General features: G+C 40.2%; 1 protein-coding gene across 21 annotated transcripts in view; it reads right to left on the reverse strand.

The window, feature by feature from the left end:
• Positions 1–18069, reverse strand: part of Npas3 (neuronal PAS domain protein 3) — an 869823-nt gene that overhangs the window by 242703 nt on the left and 609051 nt on the right. The window lies entirely within an intron of this gene.

Raw genomic sequence — 18069 nt, forward strand, 5'->3', positions numbered from 1 at the left:
ACTGCCCACTGTTTTCAACAGGCGCCAATTAAGATTCTGGGGTCAAAGGGTTAATTACATCTTCTTACCCACTATGTAGAATTTTCTGATTATTAACTAAGGTTGGATTAAGATGAAAAAGAATCTACACAAATGTTAATGCTAGCCCCTCCTGGAGAAGATTTATTGTAAAGCCATGCTGAAATCTATCTGTTGTCCTCAAAGCAGATGGAAAACAAAATCTTAGAAGAAACAGTAAAACAGACGCTTTAAAGACACATGAGTATCTGATTTATCAAGACAGTGTTCTTATTACTGAAAACAGTTCTTAGCCATTCAGACAGGGCTGATGGGATAGATCCATTGTCATATCCCAGGAAGTCTATGAGGTACACACAAGGAGGAAAGCTTGGATACAGAAATCAGGAGTGACTGCATCTCTGAATAATAATTTAGCCTGTAATTATCATTTATATCCCCTGACATCAGTGTAACATATAAAGTGTAAGCTACAGTTTCTTAACCCCAAATGCTGGCTGCCTCTCACGGTATTTATCAGATGATGAGGTTATTTCCTTGCAGGGTATGTAACTACAGCTTCATGATTGAAGGTATACTAATGTCTAATGCATTGTGCTAAATGGATTTCTATTTGTCAAAGGAGTTTTGTCTCTGCTTTCCTTTTTATGCATATTTCACCACAGCCAAGCTTCTCAGGGTGAGATCTATGGTGCCATTCTAGGGACAATTCTCATATACATAACCACTGTGAAATTAGTGGTTCCATCTACATTCCCATGAAGAAGGGGGAAAAAATCACTCTAAATTCTTTTCCTACAACCTAGCTCCAGTTAGAAAGAAGAATTACCAGTAGGCTAGGTTATTTTAATGACAGATTATTTTAAACTAAGCTTTCACCATCTGTTCCACCCCCTAATTATGAATGCAAAAAGAACATATTTCACAATTACATCAGTAAAAAAGTAAGCTATCCATGATTGAAATGCATGCATGTGCTCCTTGTCCAATGTGCCATGCATCTGTGATGTTCTTCTAACTCAGGCTCCAACTGCAGAGAAAAGCCCTGTGTATGGCACTGTCTCTGAGTTACTCAGCCTTCCCTCTGAACCCAAGTTCTTTGCTGTTAGGACATGATTTTGTCAGGACAGGAACAGAGCATGACCAGTCCTGTGCTTATCAGACATTAGACATGAGTATCGTGTGAAGGCTTCAGTGGTTTTGCTGTTGGTACGTACAGGCTCAGTGGGAAGCTGCCTTGGGGGCTGAGCAGTGGGTCTGCAAGGGGATGCAGCTGGGTTGCTCTCAGCCACATGAGAGAAACTTGGCCTGCAGAGGGACGGCTGTGCTCCAACACCCATCTTTCTACTCAGTTTTGGCGGTAGTTAAAAGAGTCAGGAAGAAAAAAAAATCCTTACTTTTTTTGGCCTTTGGATACAATCACACTTTGATAAGTGCATTAAAATGCCATACCGCCCTCTGACTGCTCTCAGAAGGTGATGCTGTACGCTCAGACACACATGCGGACTCCCAGCAACTTCAGAGAACCTGGACCGGGCCCAAAAGTGAGCACATGTGTCTGTTTATGGGGAAGAGAGAGTTTCCCAAGTTTTGACTTCACAATCTGACTTTTAACAATACAGTACTGTGCAGAAACAAAAACATTATTTGCAGAAACAGGACTCTTGCTTAAGTATATTTTCTCAAAATGGTAAGAGCATGCATCAAAGATTTGGGCTTTTCTTTGACCCCTGACTGTCCCTGAGCCTTCTGTCTCTTCCCTTGCCTCTCCAATGAGTTAATAACACCCATCGTCAAGCACCAAAACCTACATGTTCCCCAGTCACAGCACCAAACTAGGTTAATTTGGCCAAATCATTTTGGCCTAATTTGCCACTAAAGAAGAATTCTAGAACGACAAACTGCAAAACACCTTTCCTAAAATATAAATCCAACCACCTTTGGTGAGAAAGCGGTTTAGAGAAGCATGGGCAGCCTCTCTTTGCTTCTTGGAGGAGAGGTTCCAGAATGAAAGGGGAGACAGTGATCTAGTGAAATGCTGGACTACGAAGAGAACAAAGACACCTGCTTTCTGGGCAAGGAAAGCAGGTTTTGTTTCTGCTCATTAAAATTCCATTTTGTGGGAGCCGTGTATCGAAGTGCTGACCTTTTTTTTCTGGGATGCTAGATCAAACCTTACATCCAGCCTTGAGGGATGTAGATGTCTTGATCTGAACATCCAGCCAAATGGACAACAGGTTCTGGTACAAAGACAGTGTGCAGCATGAGGCAAAGTCACACCTGCCTCTGAGTCCTGGAGGTGGCACATAGACCCTACATTATCTCTGGCTTATCCTTGAGGAATGAGGGCACTGCAAGGGGGCCTGTGGGCTCATGTGCAGCTCAGAAGCTCCTTTGGCTCCAAGAAGAGGATTTCCACTAGTTACTAGATGGCACAACCATTCACCGAAGTGTGAAAATGTCTCCTTTTTTGCATGTGTGGCAAGTTGGTTAACTGAAAGGTGGACTCCTATGCATCCAGGGCCTAGCCCCTCTCCTCGCGGTCCATTTTTTTTTAGTTCATAGCCTTCTTTCAAGTTAAAAGAGGAATTCCCCCCCTTGGCAAAAGTTATATAAATAGTACATTGCTCAGATCCTGAAAGGTCTAAAACTGTCACTGCTTTGCTTTGGTAAGACACATGGTACTTGGTCACACACAGGGTACCAGGTGTCTTTCAAGTTGTTGTCATAAAACAAACAAATGCCTGGAAATAACTATTATTTGACATCATATAGATTACTGAAAAGTAGGGAGAGGTCTTCACTTTATGTATACTTTGTACGTATTGTTTTATGTACTATATACCAAATATACTATTATATGTAACATATATTTATCATTGTACTACATTTTAGGAGGTGGTAAACAGTACTCAGTTCACTAAACATTTACCAAGGAAGAAGGAGGGAGGGAAAATGACATATGTCAGGCAAATTACACAGGTCACATATAAGAGGTATAATTGAATCCTACTGTATTTATGAGGAAACCGAGGCTCACAGACATTGAGCACATTGCTCAAGCACTGACACAGCTGTGCTGAATCTTTGCGTCTTATATTTTTTTCCACATAAGTGATTTGCGTGTTCCTTCTGTGTCACAAACACCTGGTGCATCAGGGAACACCTGTGGAGTGTGCATTGGGCCCATCTAGTCTGGGTTTCACAAAGGTGAATGATGCAACATCTCAACTCACAAGCTGTTTTCTTTTCTTCTTCTTCTTTTTTAAGTGGTATTGGGGTTTGAACTCAGGGCCTTGTGCTTGCTAGGCACTCTACCACTTGAGTCAATCTGCCAGCTCTCACAAGCTGTTTTCTTAAATTCCTCTGTGGGATCCATGACTAAGAAAATCAGTAAAATTGAAAATCAACTCTACAAAACAAAAAGGTCCAAAACAAAGGCAGTTTGTGATTTAAGATACCCTGAATACACAGTGTGGGCACCCAGTCTGCTACCACTACAGCGCTGGCTTTGATTTAGAAAAAAGGCATGCATTACTAGATTTTGTAAATGGTACCGTCAGAACACCACCAGACCTTGGTGAAATTCCTGGGCCTCAGGAGAAGATCCTAGTAGACAGATATGGATAGGAGACCCCACAGCTAGTAAAGAATCCCTTACAAAGCCATACATCACAACAGGCAGCTGGGACAAGACATGACCACACAACATACAGGTTGGCCAAAACATGGGTCTTGTTTCTTGTCCCAGTGTTCTTTGTTTAAATGTATGGCTATGTTTTTGTCCCCTTCTCTGGTTGGACATACACCATCTTGTACAGAAGTCAATGTGAAAATAAGATCTACTTCATAGAAACTAATTTATAGTCATGTTTGCCTGAAAGTACATCCTTGATGTTGTTAGGTAAACACATACTGATGTTTCTGTTATAGCTGATTATAATATTAATCTGTCTGTTTACTGGGCAACTTTTAAAAATGGGCTTTGAAGAGCAAATAATAAATGCTTTGTACATGTATTCCTTTAGGTGAGAAGTTTGTGTCAAGGGCAGTAACAATGATTAAAGAACCCTGTAATGAATTTGGTAAATTAAAAGACCATTTAGCGACCCCCAGATATTAATCTAGTGCATTCATGTGAGTTTCATTTCTAGGAACATTTTATTTGTATCTCTAGGGAAAAGACATAAAAACATTTGTACTGAGAAAAATTTGATTGTTACAAATGTAGTTCAGAAATTGTTTGCAGATAATGCTTCCACTATGAAAATCTTCTCCCTTAATTTCAGGAGGTTGTAAAGAAGATCTCTGCTCTTTATTTTACGTATCACTCCTCTAATTACTAATTAATTTTAGTAGACCTACATAAAGCCATAAATATGATGAACCAATAATAGAAAGTAGCACTTGGTTACTGAAATCGACAGTATTCAGGATTGTTTCTGAAATCTTTCATAAGTAATTGCACCTCTTCTGGGTCCTACATTTTATATTATTGAAATCTTTATATTGGTTTTCTGTGCATGCCAAATGCTTAGGGGCTCTGTTGCTTCACTGCCTTAGCTCTAGAATTTAGCTCCGGACGAAGCTGAGATACACATTTATGGGAAATCAATTATTCTGATGCCTGGTCCTGCATGAGCTCAGGATAAACAACTCAGTTTACTGCTCACTCTGGCTCTTGCTCATGGCTGACTTTCTGCTTTCATTTCACACTAGGCTGCTAAGTCCAGGTGAGAGGTACCAGCAAATGCTGTCTGTCCACAGCGTATTCAGCCTGTCTGTCTCTCATGGTCCTGGCCACTTCACACATGGGAGGTGCAAGAGCTTGTGGTGTTCTGCTGTTTGCACATGTGCTTGTGCATATTCAAAGCAGCACAAGTAATGTTACAAGACACCTTCACTGGAGAAGCTCTAGGTGGCATCCTTTAGAGGAGCAATTTAGTATGTGAAATTTGCTAGGACTTAATCTGCTAGGTGGACATTGAGTGACAACTAAATTTATACAAGTAAAAACAGTGGTGCTTGGCTATATTGGTCCTGGCTTCTTCTGCGATGCACTTTAGGAACAGAATGAAAGCACCAAGCCAGGCTATGGAATAAAGGTGTTAGTGAAGACAACAACTAAATTCTGGTACTTTGCACTGACTTAATAAAGGCACTCTTTTGTGTGCTTAATTGTTTTTTTAACTATGAAAAGTGAGAATGGAGTTACCTTCTTTTTTCTAATTCTACTTCAATGGCCATCCTGTCCGCAGGACAGTTCAACACCATCAGTGAAGAGGACTTGGCTATTTTATTTTGTGAACTTCCAGGATTAAAAGATGCTTTTACCAAAATCTCAATGAAAATTGTAAAATCAGAACAAAATTGTTCATACATGTATACATTGTGTGATATTTAAATCAAGGTAAATATATTTATCTTCTCAAATATTTGGCATTTCTTTATGGTGTGAACAATCAAAACACCTTGTAGATGTTTGAGGCACAGATTATTGTCATCTATGTCACTTTACTGCACAATAGAACACCAGAACTTCTTTTTCTTATCTACCTATAACTCAGTACCCATTAATCAACATTTTCCATCTTTCCCTTCCCCCATCCTCCCTGGCCTCTGATAACCACCACACCATCCTCAATCTCTGTGAGATCAAATTGTTCAAATTCCATATATGAGTGTGATACTTGTCTTTTGGTATCTGGCTTATTTCATGTAACATGATGAACTCCATTGCATCTACACTGTTGCAGATGACAGGATTTCATTGTTTTTTTAATGGCTAAAATAGTATTCCATTGTATATGTGTACATTTTCTTTCTCTACTCACCAGTTCATGGACTCCTAAGCTGTTTTCATGTCTTGGTTATTGTGAACTGTGTTGCAGTGAACATGGGAGTACAACTGTCTTTTTAACCTATGACTTCATTTCTTTATATATATGAGAAAGATTGCTGGATCAAGGCAGTTCTATCTTTGATTTTTTGAGGAAACTCCATACTCTTCCATGATGGTCTTACTAATTTACACTTCCACCAACAGTGTGAAAGCGTTCCCTTTTCTCCATATTCTTGCCAGCACTTGCTTCTTTTGTGTTGCTGAAAACTGGGGAAGCGATGTCTCACTGTGGTTTTGGTTGCTTACTGCTGATGAGTGATGATGTTGGCCATTTGTGTGTCTTCTTTTGACAAGTTTCTATTTAGGTCTACTGCTTATTTTTAATCAAGTTTCCTTTGTTACAGAGATGTTTTAGTTCCTTATATATCCTGGATCCTAAGCTTTTGTCAGATGTATATTTTACAAATATTTTCTCCCATTAAGTAGCTGTATCTTCACTCTGTTCATTATTTCCAATGCTGTGAGGAAGTCTTTTAGTTTGATGGAAAACCATTTGCCTATTTTTGCTTTTGTTTCTGGGTTTTGGGACCTTGTCGAAAAATAATCTTTGCCCATGCTAATGTTCTAACCCCATTCCCCTATGTTTTCTCTTCTTTTCTCCATCCCCGCCGCCCCCCGCCCCATGATATCACTAAGTGTATCTCAAACTAGCTTCACCTTGTGGCTCTCCTGCCCCGCCTCCTGAATAATGGGATTATAGGCATGATCTGAAGATACACGCCCAGCTCCACTGTTCTCTTCTGCTAATTTTAATAAGAATCAGAACTGAAGTTGTCTATAAAGAACCTAAGTAAAGTCTGAATGACTACCTTCAATGTAAAATCATATACATTAAGATGCCTTGGGGAGTCTTACTCCCATTTTCTCTGTGGGGAACAGGAAATGTTTCTCCCTTCTTCCCCCAGTTCTCCCTACTTTATCCTGTTATACTAAAATAAATACTTGCTAAAGCTTCAAAAAAAGAAGACAAAGAATGTATATAAACATGGAAGTGACTGGCTTACCACTGCTATGCCTTTCTTATCTACCATATCAGGCAGCAAAATTCACATACACCACTATTTTCTGTTTTAAACATTTGATTGATATGTAAAATAATCATTGTGCCTTTAAAATAGGCACTCAAATTTTATATATAAATATAGTAATTTTAATCTATAAACTATATGTTTTATATACAAATATAATAATAAAATAATATATATTAATATATGTATATATATATATGTATATAATTGGGGGGGCAGTACTAGGGTTTGAACTCGGGGCCTTGTGCTTGCTAGGCAGGTGGTCTACCACTTGAGCCACACCTCCAGTAGCTTAAAATATTTCTAAAAGTGCCTTCCATATTCTCTTAAAGGTTTTATTAGAGTAATGGATCCTAGGTATCAAAGGAAAAATTATATTCTATACATAAATTATCACTTAGTGGTCAGTTTTTTCAGAAATAGATTTGTTTTTACCAGATTTGAGATGCCTAGACAGTTAGTTATAGAAAAATATGTTCTAAAGGTACCCATATATGCTCATAACTACCAAAGAAGGAAGGAACATTTCTTGGAGCTAATAATGTCACCATGGAAATTCTCCTCCTTTGGAGGAGTATCCAAAGCTTTGGCTCAGGCATGCCTCCCTTTTCCTCCTGTTCTGGAGTGCTGGATGTCTAGGTTGTTATCATGTACCTCTTCCCCTTGCCTGGGGTTCTTTAGCAAAGCCAGAGGCTGCAAACTGACATCAAGAAACCTTGTAATGGCAGACACAGTTATTCCATCTTTTTCTACACAGCATGGGCATACACAGCATCTACATAGCCGCTAGGCAGGTCTAACTCGCTCTACATTTTGGCCTGGGCTATTTGGCACAGATCACCACAGAATGCCATATATCTGTTTTTGCTACAAAGCCCTTATCACCCAACACATCTGAGCAACCACTAGATAAAGGGTTTTCAGAACTCAGGACCCTGTGGTTTTCTGAAGGTGCATCACAGTCATTATGCTATACAAGGGATTTACTGTAATAATAATCTGGGCTATGCATGATCTATTCAAATACACTGGTGTGCCAATTCACAGAAATCCCCAAAGAAGTTTGCAGTTGGCCATATTGATAACTCACTCACTAGAAACCTTGAATCAATAGTCTCAGTCTAATTCTAATGTGCACAATGATTCATTTATACACTCTTGTTCTAAATAGCTAAAGATATGTTAGCACAAAAATAATTTGAAAATGGGCATACCCTATCATTCAATTAATTTGATAAATGTCACTCTACCTCTCAAAGACTATTAGACTTATTAAAGTTACATTGGACTTGATAATGGCTTCAACCATACCTATCAATAATACCTTGAGACACAACTGTCACCGCCCCCTTAGTGTTTCTCAACCTTCTATGTCAGAGGCATCCTGGTGCCAACACCAGTGGTTTAAAGCACAAAGCCTGTTGATGAGGCTCCAAGTCTGCTTTTCACTTGGCCCTCTGCCTAGTTTTCTTTTCTTCCTCCTCTTTCTCCTTGCATTTTGCATTCATCCATTCAGTGAAGAGGGGCCAGTGGCTGCAAGGATGGCATGGTGGTATATGTGGACCCACTTCACAGACAGCGTTCCCAGAAGTTCTGCCCTGAACATGTTTGCCTATGAATCCTGGACAACAAAACAACTCTGAATATGTTTATACATATACCCAAAATGGCTCTGACTTTGTGTGGGTGTGTACTCATTTTGCATAGCTGAATACTGGGGATAGAATCTTTTTATCTCTGATGAGATTTGTGCATTCTAGCTTTAACCTTTTACAACAAGTGAGATTTGTTTTATTGTCTTGCTTGGGGGCTTCTCCTCAGTAATAGGATGGCCTACTTTAATTTCTGCTTAAATGTTTCACAGGCTGGAGAGAGACTTTCCCTAAAGGATTGAGTCCCTACAGCCTCAAATTGGCCTCTGAGCCTTAAAGGAAGACTTTTATTTTAAGGCAAATAAAAATATATTAAGGGTTTTACAAACACAACCTTAAGCCTTTATCATTTTCTGTATGCTCCTTTAGCCTTCATTACAGGTGTAGCACTGTGACTAAGACATTTGCTGCTCCTTTTCACCAGATGTTTTTTTAATCCCTTTCCTGATTCTTTCTTGTGCCTTTCATGAGTTTTGGCCAGGATCATTTTGCCTGTAACTGATATCAGACACGACCTGTTAGGCAGGTCTAACCTATTCCACACTGACAAAGGTCTCCAAAGATTACCATCATCCTTTGTTCCACTTGGGCTGGTGAGACAAAGGCAAGGCAGTGGTGAGCAGCTGTATTCTAGTATGCAATAATGCAATGAGTCCAGCTCCTTCCCATGAGCTCAGCAAGATGTAATTAATGCATCCTCATAGGCAATGAGCAAAGGAGACACATTGCTTCGTAACTTTCCAAATGGCAATTCCTACTTACATTGAGTCCCCTCAACACACTGAACTTTGGTATCACAACTAAAGTTTTTGATAAGATGACATGATATGAAACCATCACTTAGTCATTGTTGTTGTTGTTTTGCAGTATTAGAGATTGAACCCAGGCTCTCACTCTTGCTAGGCAAATGCTCTACTCCTTAAGCTGTGCCCTCCTCAGATTTTATTTTTGGTATAGGGTCTCACTAACTTTGCCTGGGCTGGCCTCTAATTCATGATTCTCCTGCCCCTGCCTCCCACGTAGTAGCTGAGGTTATAGGCACATGCCACCACACCTGACTTTAAAACTATCATGTTTAATAAGATAAAATTCTTGTCCCAAATAGCTTACTTTTAGGATATTTTGCCAAGCATTTATACTTGCTTCTTCAGGGCTGAAGAATGGTGGATGTAGGAAGTTATCTAGCACATCTTTGGGGGAAAGATTAGGGCTGAGATATTAGGATCACTCTCTTTCTTTCACTGACCTCCTGATTAGCTCAGTTGACAACAGGACTGTTGAAGTGGTTGAAAGACGACTGATCTTTTCATATCTCTGTTGAGGATTTTTCCAGGATCATCATAAAAAAAAGAATGTAGATCACATTCCAATCACAGGTGAGTCAGAAAAGGGATAGAGGTGTCCAAATTTTAGGCACAGATTACTAGCTTGATTAAGAGGTGAGAAAGAAGAGGGACCCCAGAGCCAGCTTTTAGGAACCCCAAAAGTAGAGGTTTGAGGAAGGAAGATGAGATGCCACAGGCAGATGAAGTACTTTTGAGAGAACAGGTGGTCTTGACAGTGATCACAGCAAGGAGCATATTTTGTAGTTTTTACCAGGTAGGGACTTGTTCAATAGGGGGACATTCTGCCAGAAGTCATGCTCATGGCTCATGGATGTGTACTACAGAGCGACCTCTCCCAACTCCACCTTCTACTTGGCTCAATGTGGGAAACATGACTGTCAAAAAGTTCCCAGGAAAACTGAAAGAGACTCTAACATTTGAGACAATGGTGGAGAAGATGGGATGATGATGGCTTTGTCTCCCAAGTTCCTTTGGTGAAGCTACAGAGGTGATGTGGCCAAAGATGAACAAATTCCATGGCTGGCTTTGAAATGAGAATACTTCATATTTTCCAAGAGGCAGTAATATGTAATGTAAATGAAAAGAGGAGCTTTGAACTCAAGGAAATCTGAGCAGGAAGGCTAACAGTGCAACTTCACTGATTTCTAATGAAAAATATGAAGAATAACATTTGTATACTATTTATTATATCCAATAGCATTGCTGAAATTACTACATGTTAACACATGCACCATCATACAGCAGGTATATAATAAATGGTACCCTCAATGACTATTTGTTTTGGGACCCTAATTTAGGAAGAGTATCTGATAAGTGAGTTTCTCACACCGAGAAAAATACACTTGGAAGAAGGGTAATTTATAAAGGGCATTGAATTAAATCAATTACATATGACACTAATGAGCAAATGAAGGATTTGGTATTCTTGGTAGTATCAATGCTTTACCCTACTCATAAACATGTCATAAACTTTAACAAACACCGATTTAGTAAACACACACTATTTTAAGGGAGAAAAAGACTACTCACTTAGAGGAATGCAGACATTATCAGACAGAGACATAAAAAGACAGAGGGTAGGATACTTGAGTAGGGTATTGATGTCAACAAGACAATAAAAAGAAAAAAGATATAAAAGCAGGAGAAAAAGGTTTTTAGTCTTATAAGCATGGCCATTTAAAAATAACTATTCTAGAATATACATCTACCATACACACACATTGTCTTTGTCTACTCAGGCTAACATAACAAAACACCATTGACTGGATAGACCAGGTGGCTTAAAAAACAAAAATGTTATTTTTTTTTACAAATCTACAAGCTGGAAAATCTAAAATCAAGACTTGGTAGGGTTCAGCTGCTGGAGAGGGCCCTTGCTTGGCTTGAGGATGGCCACCTTCCTAACGTGGCCTTTCCTTCATGCATGTGTGGACCGCGCTCTCTCTCTCTCTTTTGCTTTCTCTCTCTCTCTCTCTCTCCTCACTCTTATTAGAAAGTTTCCAGTCCTATGAGATTAGGATGCTACTCTAATGACCTCGTTTAACCTAAATAGCCTTTTAAAATCCCTACCTCCAAATACAGTCACATTGCGAATTAGGGCTTTAATATATGATGGTGAGAACACAATTCAGATCATAGCACATATACATGGCTATATGCATTTAAATATGCTCCAAATTACAAAGCATAATATTAATTATTAATAATTAATATTATTAATAATAATAATATTAACAGTGATAGCAGCATTTATTGAAGTGGTCTCTGTCCTGGACTGTGGGAAGAAGACGTCACATGGTGGACCTGGGGTTTTAAACTCTGGGCTTTGCCCTTGCAAAGCAGGTGCTCTACCACTTGAAGCATACCTCCAGTCTGGTCTTCATATGGATTAAGCCCATTCAACCCTCGCTTCCTGCCTCTGATGTCTGTTCTCTCACCACTTCTCTATGAGATAAGAAACTAAGACCATGTAGTAAGCAAATGGCAGGGCAGGGTCTCAAACTCGGCTCTGCAGACTTAGATCACATTCTTTCACAGCAGTGATTTTTGACTTTTTGCTATTGAAGAGCTACTATTTATTCCTCTATAGACCTGAGTTCCTGGGGGCACACCTCGATTGATCATAAACTACTGGTGAGATTCTATTCCACAGGTGCAGTATTTCACAATGTTTGATTCCTAGGCAACTTTTTTTTTTTTGGTGGTACTGGGGTTTGAACTCAGATCTCACACTTACGAAGCAGGTGCTCTACCACTAAAGCCACTCCACAACCCTTTTTGGGTTGGTTATTTTTGAGACGGGGTCTCACTTTATGCCTGAACCAGCTTGGACTACGATTCTCCTCTTTATGCTTCCCACAGCAGCTGGGACAACAGGCACATGCCACCACACCCAGCCATTGATTGAAATGGGATCTTGCAGACTTTTTGCCTGGGCTGGCCTTGAACTAACACCTTCCCAATCTCCTCTTTCCAAGTAGCTAAGATTACAGACTTGAGCCACTATACCTAGCTCTTCTCCTTTTTAATCCACCTGACATGCATATAATGAAAAATACTGACAAACAGAAAAGCAATTCTTTATGTCCAAAACGTACCAGTAGAAGATATCTGATAATTGTGTCAGAATAATTATCTGCATTTGAGTAGTCATGAAGACTAAAATGTAAAAGACCAATAAAAAAAGTCTATAAAGAATTTTAGGAAATAAGAGAATAGGAAATATCTAGGTATTAAAACAGTGAAGAGAGTAGTGGTAACATTTTCATCAGTAAGTTTCTCTACATATACTAACATTATAAGGGTTCTACAATAATTCTGTATTGTTTCCCCTGCCCCATCTTCTTCAAGTCTAATTGAAAGCAGATGGAAGGGCTGGGATGTAGCTCGGTGGTACAGCGCTTGCCTAGCATGCGTGAGACCCTGGGTTCGATCCCAGCACCAAAAAAGACAAAAAAAAAAAAAAAGAAAGCAGATGGAAGCTAGAAGGAAGACTGCCCCGGCTTCCTCAAACTTAGTTGTGTTCTAGGTAGAGCACAGGAAGAGGCAGAGGAAGGAGAGAACAAGCACTCGGGAGAGGGTCTCTTTGGTCCACATGTTTTATCTCACTAACCTCGTCTTCTGTGTACACAGTACTGCCAGCATGTTCATCAGTGTGGGGACAGGAGGGCATGTCTGGGGCGATGAGGAGACAGAATAGAAAATACCTGATGCACAAGCCTTTCATCTGCTTGACAATTTTGCCTGAGTCCAGCCTGTTTACCTACAAATAACTCTTGTACCGAGGTATGCCAGCAGGTCACGGCAGCTGAGGGGTATCAGCTCTGCAGAAGGCCAGTACCTTCTTCCCATCCTATATATGTATACATGCACACATGCACACTTGCATACGTGTGTGTCCCACACACTTCTCTGTATACGTGGATGATTGATCAACTCAATATTTTTCATTTAAGTGCCTGTAAATGGGAGCTATGAACATTGGATTTTAGACTCTTAAGTTAATTTTCCTTTTTATTCAGCACTGCTTGAATCTTAAATAAATTCAGTTCTGGGGATTGCCACTTTACTGAAAGAAGAACTTAGAAAGGGTTCAAAAGGGAGCTGAAAAATGATTAGATGATTGAAAAAATAAAACTTTTAAGGAGCAGTTAAATGGGTTGGATTATTCAGCCTGCAAGAGCCTGGGGGGCGATGAGAGCTCACAAGGCTCCTGCGCAAAGGCTGGCAACTATCTTTCCATTTCATGAAGGGCAAATGCAGTGTGCAGAGTGTGGGGGGAATGAACTGAGTGGGTGACAGTGAGGGCTGTTAGGAACAGAGATGGGTGACTGAGGTAAGCTATGCTACCTGCTGATTTGAAAGTCTCAAAGGGTGATGTCCACTAGCAAGGATCCCATCAGAATGACCTTGACTGAACTTTGGGTGGGGGGCAGACAGACACTAAATGACAATTCATCTTAGACTCTATATTGCACCCTAAAGATGTCAGGACAAAGTGCTGAGGAATTTCTGGCTAGCAAAATGGAATCTGAAGGCAAAGCGCATATAATACGTGCACACTAACTTAATCATGACGCCAAGAAACTCTTCAGACAAGCCCATGTCAGGGTAAAAGTCAAATGCGCCAGCTACAAGGCCACTGGGAAGGACTATACTCTCCCTCCGTAAGACATTTATAATGGAATTAAAAAGGAAAAGAAATTAACTTGCAAAGGAAAAAGCTAAGCCAATCCACTGCAGTGAGTGGGCGGAAACTGCAAGTTAGAGACTATGGCAGTGTGACCTGAACGCAAGAGCCCCTGCACAAAGACCTTCAGTTGCTCCCAGGGGGACTGGAGGATCTTACGTATCAAGCAAGACCAACTTGTGCTGTCTCTACAGATGGCCCGGTCATCACAGGTATGCTCTCAGGGGTCGCTGGACTCATTCTCAAGAACACCTCCTACAGGAGTTTATGCTTTTCCCATTTTAGAGATAGGGACACTGAGCCTCCAAATGTCTCCCACACCATTTCAGGGAGTGAGCAGCTTTCACACTCACGTGTCTGAGGGTGAAGTGAGAAGTGTGTAACTTGTGGGCAGTGATCAGTGATGGCTCAGATCTCTTAATTATCCAACTATTAAAGAACCAGGTCTCTACCCAAGCCCAGCCTGTCACAGCATCAACTGCTCTTGCCAATATTGCAGCTTTAAGCAGCATTTACTCTGTGGGTGAACACAGCATGTGGTAAAATGATTTAGCATCATGAATAAACACATATGCTTGCTTGGTCCAAATCTTAGAAGGGACAAACCCATTTTCTGTGATTTAACAGACTAGAAACAAAGTAAAAGGTACATAATTTACTTCGCATGAGCATGTAACTTCCTTTGCCACAGTGGGCTTTTTGGTATCAAATGCTGCATTTGGAACTTCCAGGTACAGGTGTGTATCTCTACTGTTAATGTGTCCACACCACACACACACATACACAACCGAACATACTCCAGTCATATTTCTTCCATGCCTTGAAACATAATTGGGCATAGAACTGGTTGGTTATGGATGCCTAGCACCATGAGTTAAAGAAGAAAATATGACTGGGAAAAAATAAGCACATTAAACAAGACGTTAATAAAAAAGATGCTACACCAGGCAGCAACAAAACGAAGGGTCAATAGATTACTCTGCTTCAAAAAAATGCAACTTCTATGCATGGTTTTCTCAGCTTGAAAGTGATGTCTCTTCCCCTTGGCGTCCCCCAATAGACTAGCATGTCATTTTACTTTTAGTCCTGTTCCAATTTTATGTTTACATTTTATTTCCTCATTCCCTGTCTTGAATCCCCCTGCTTCTAGTTTCCAGCTCAGTGTTTACAGAGACCTTTACTAGAATCAGGGAGGTTGAAGAGACCCCATTTTTCCCCTTTTCTTGTAATGCCCGTTCTTTTTTTCCTTCTTCCCAGAGAATAGATAAGTTTACCCAGAAAATAAAAAGCTAATACAACCTTTTGCTCATCAACAAAAGTATGTCTTGTTGTAGCCAGGAATAAGTTAATAAAACAGGGAAAAGGCTTAGTGGCTTAAAAATAGGCTCCTTGGGGTTATGAAGGAACATTGTTGTTTTTTCTTCCCAGCGTGCAAGGATTTAATTAAGTGATAACAGTCACCTTGGGGTGGCTGCACAAGGCAATAATATCTAGGTGAAGAAAAATGCTGAAGAGAGCTGAGTACAGTCAATTTATCTTCAGAGAAGGCAATAAATGAACAAAGCATAGGTATTGGGCTGATTGTTTTGCAATGTTTCCATTACTGATAAGTATCAAAAAAAAAAAAAGGACAGAGATTTGGTATTTTCAGTTTCTGAAATGTATTAAATACAGAGAAAAGAAATGAAAAAAAAATGTGAGGTCACATCCTCACGTTCTAATTACAAACAGTTTGGTAATTATTCAAGCTAAACATAGAACAAGGAATTTTCATATTGACCCAAAGGATGGGAACACAATTGAGTGATGGATTTATAAGCAAACATATAGGACTTGGACATTTTTGTCTGCCAGAAAAAAAAAAAAAGATGAAGAAACTCTAAAGAGATGAGGGTAAAGGGAGGCTGTAGTCCTGGTCAGCCTCAGTCTTCCTCTATTCAGAGGTAAAATTTTGGGAACTTTGGAGAATTTTAGGAGAATTAGTACAGCAGTGTCATGACCAGGAATGAATGAGAGCCTAAATACCACTAAGGATAAACTCTCCAAACAGTGACACTGCATAATATTGCAAAATAACTGTAAGATTAGAATAAAATGATTGGAAACTCAGGCCCATAGGGATTAACAATAGAAACGTAGCATTTTTGCTCAAAGAAGGATGACACGTGGCATGAATGTTGAGGGTGCAGGAATCCTTGGTTGAGAAAGCCAACATGGGCCTTTCATTTCTTATTGAAGGTTTGGGAGACTGGCTTAAAAACATGGAAAGTCTTTGAGTTTTTACTTCCATTTCCTGTGTGGGGAGCAGGAAATGTTTCTACCTCTTTTTCCCCATTTCTCCTTACTTTATCCTGCTTAACTAAAACCTTGCTTAGCAAAACTGGAATGTCTTTCCTTTCCCTAGAAACAAGAGTAACAGCAACACAAAACCACCTTCCACACTGCTTTCCTCCCTAGAATTAAGGAATTCTAGCAGCCTCCACTTGATATAAGCCAAACGAGGCAGTGAGGTGAAATGTAACTTGTCAGAGACCCAAAGCCTGCCAGCCTGGAAGTGTTGATCCTGATTCCCACGCTTCATGTCTACTTAATTGCCTTCCTGGAGATCACATCACCTCCCTCTCAAGAGTTCAGGTTCAAACTGCTGCCACTGCAGTGGTGATTGAAAAACTCCTGCCCTCCTCTCCCCCAGCTATAGCTCCACACCTACTCTTCCTTCAGTGAAAAGGGGATCCCGGAGAACAGCTGGGTGGGCACCTGTTTCCAGCTGGGCTCATCTGGGGTGGGGCCTGGATGACTCAGGGGACAGGAAATGTTTCTTTCCCTACACGGCAATCTTTCCCTCATCTACCTTTGCGCCTGAAAGCAAGCATGCCCCATTGATCCTCTCCCTCTGCAGGATACACAGTCATAGTCAGCTAGAGGATGCTCGCAGGACTTCCTGAGCGAGGGAAACAGAAAACTACTCAAGATCAGATAACATCACAATACTTTGTCACAGAAATACTATCACTGATGTGAATCTATGACAGGCTTATAAATTAAAATACGTACCAGGTGGGTGAGGCTTGATGAGATTAAAAAAATATGTATGTATAGATCTCTATGTGTCACGGTTATTATGGGCCATAGTACTAAGTAGTCTTAAGACTGCATTATAGGTTGGCAGTCTTGCAACTGGTGTTATGCAAGTTACTAAAATAAAAACTTTTATTTTGGGGGGTACTGGAGTTTGAACTCAGGGCCTCATGCTTGCTAAGTAAGTGCTCTACCACTTGAGCCACCCCACCAGCCCTTTCTTTCTTTTTTTTTTTTTTTTCTTTAGTTGTTTTTCAAATAGGGTCTTGTGTTTTTTGCCTGGGGTTGACCTGGACCATGATCCTCCTGTTTCCTGTGTGTCTTGTTTTATAGATATGCACCACTATACCTGGCTTGTTTGTTGAGATGGAGTCTCCAATAACTTTTTGCCTGAGCTAACCTTGAACCTAGATCCTTTTGATCTCTCCTCCGTAGTAGCTGGGATGAGGCATGAGCCACTGCACCCAGCCCTAAATGTCTCATTTAAAAAAGCCTTCAGGTAAGGGAACAATCTAATATAGGATTTAGGACAAAAGAGATTCTTTGCTCCTAGGTTTCTCCATCTTTTCCAAATACTTGTCAGTACATTCTAATAATAAAAAAAAATTCTTGCAGGTCCTATGTTAAGGTTTAGGTGACAGGCCCCTTTGTGACAGCAGATTTTAATACTTCATGACTTGGGGTTGCCTGTTGACAGCTGTCCAAGACTGACTAGTGTAAGAGCCAACTATTTAAGGAATCATTTACTCTCCTGTTCCAAAGAGATTTGTAAAATGCTGAATGCTGGGATGTCGGAGCTTTATTGGGTTTGGGGTTGGGTCCTTTTGGGCTAACAGTACCGCAGAGCAGGGAGAAG

Source organism: Castor canadensis, chromosome 3, assembly GCF_047511655.1.
Source record: "Castor canadensis chromosome 3, mCasCan1.hap1v2, whole genome shotgun sequence".
NCBI classification, from domain to species: Eukaryota; Metazoa; Chordata; class Mammalia; order Rodentia; family Castoridae; genus Castor; species Castor canadensis.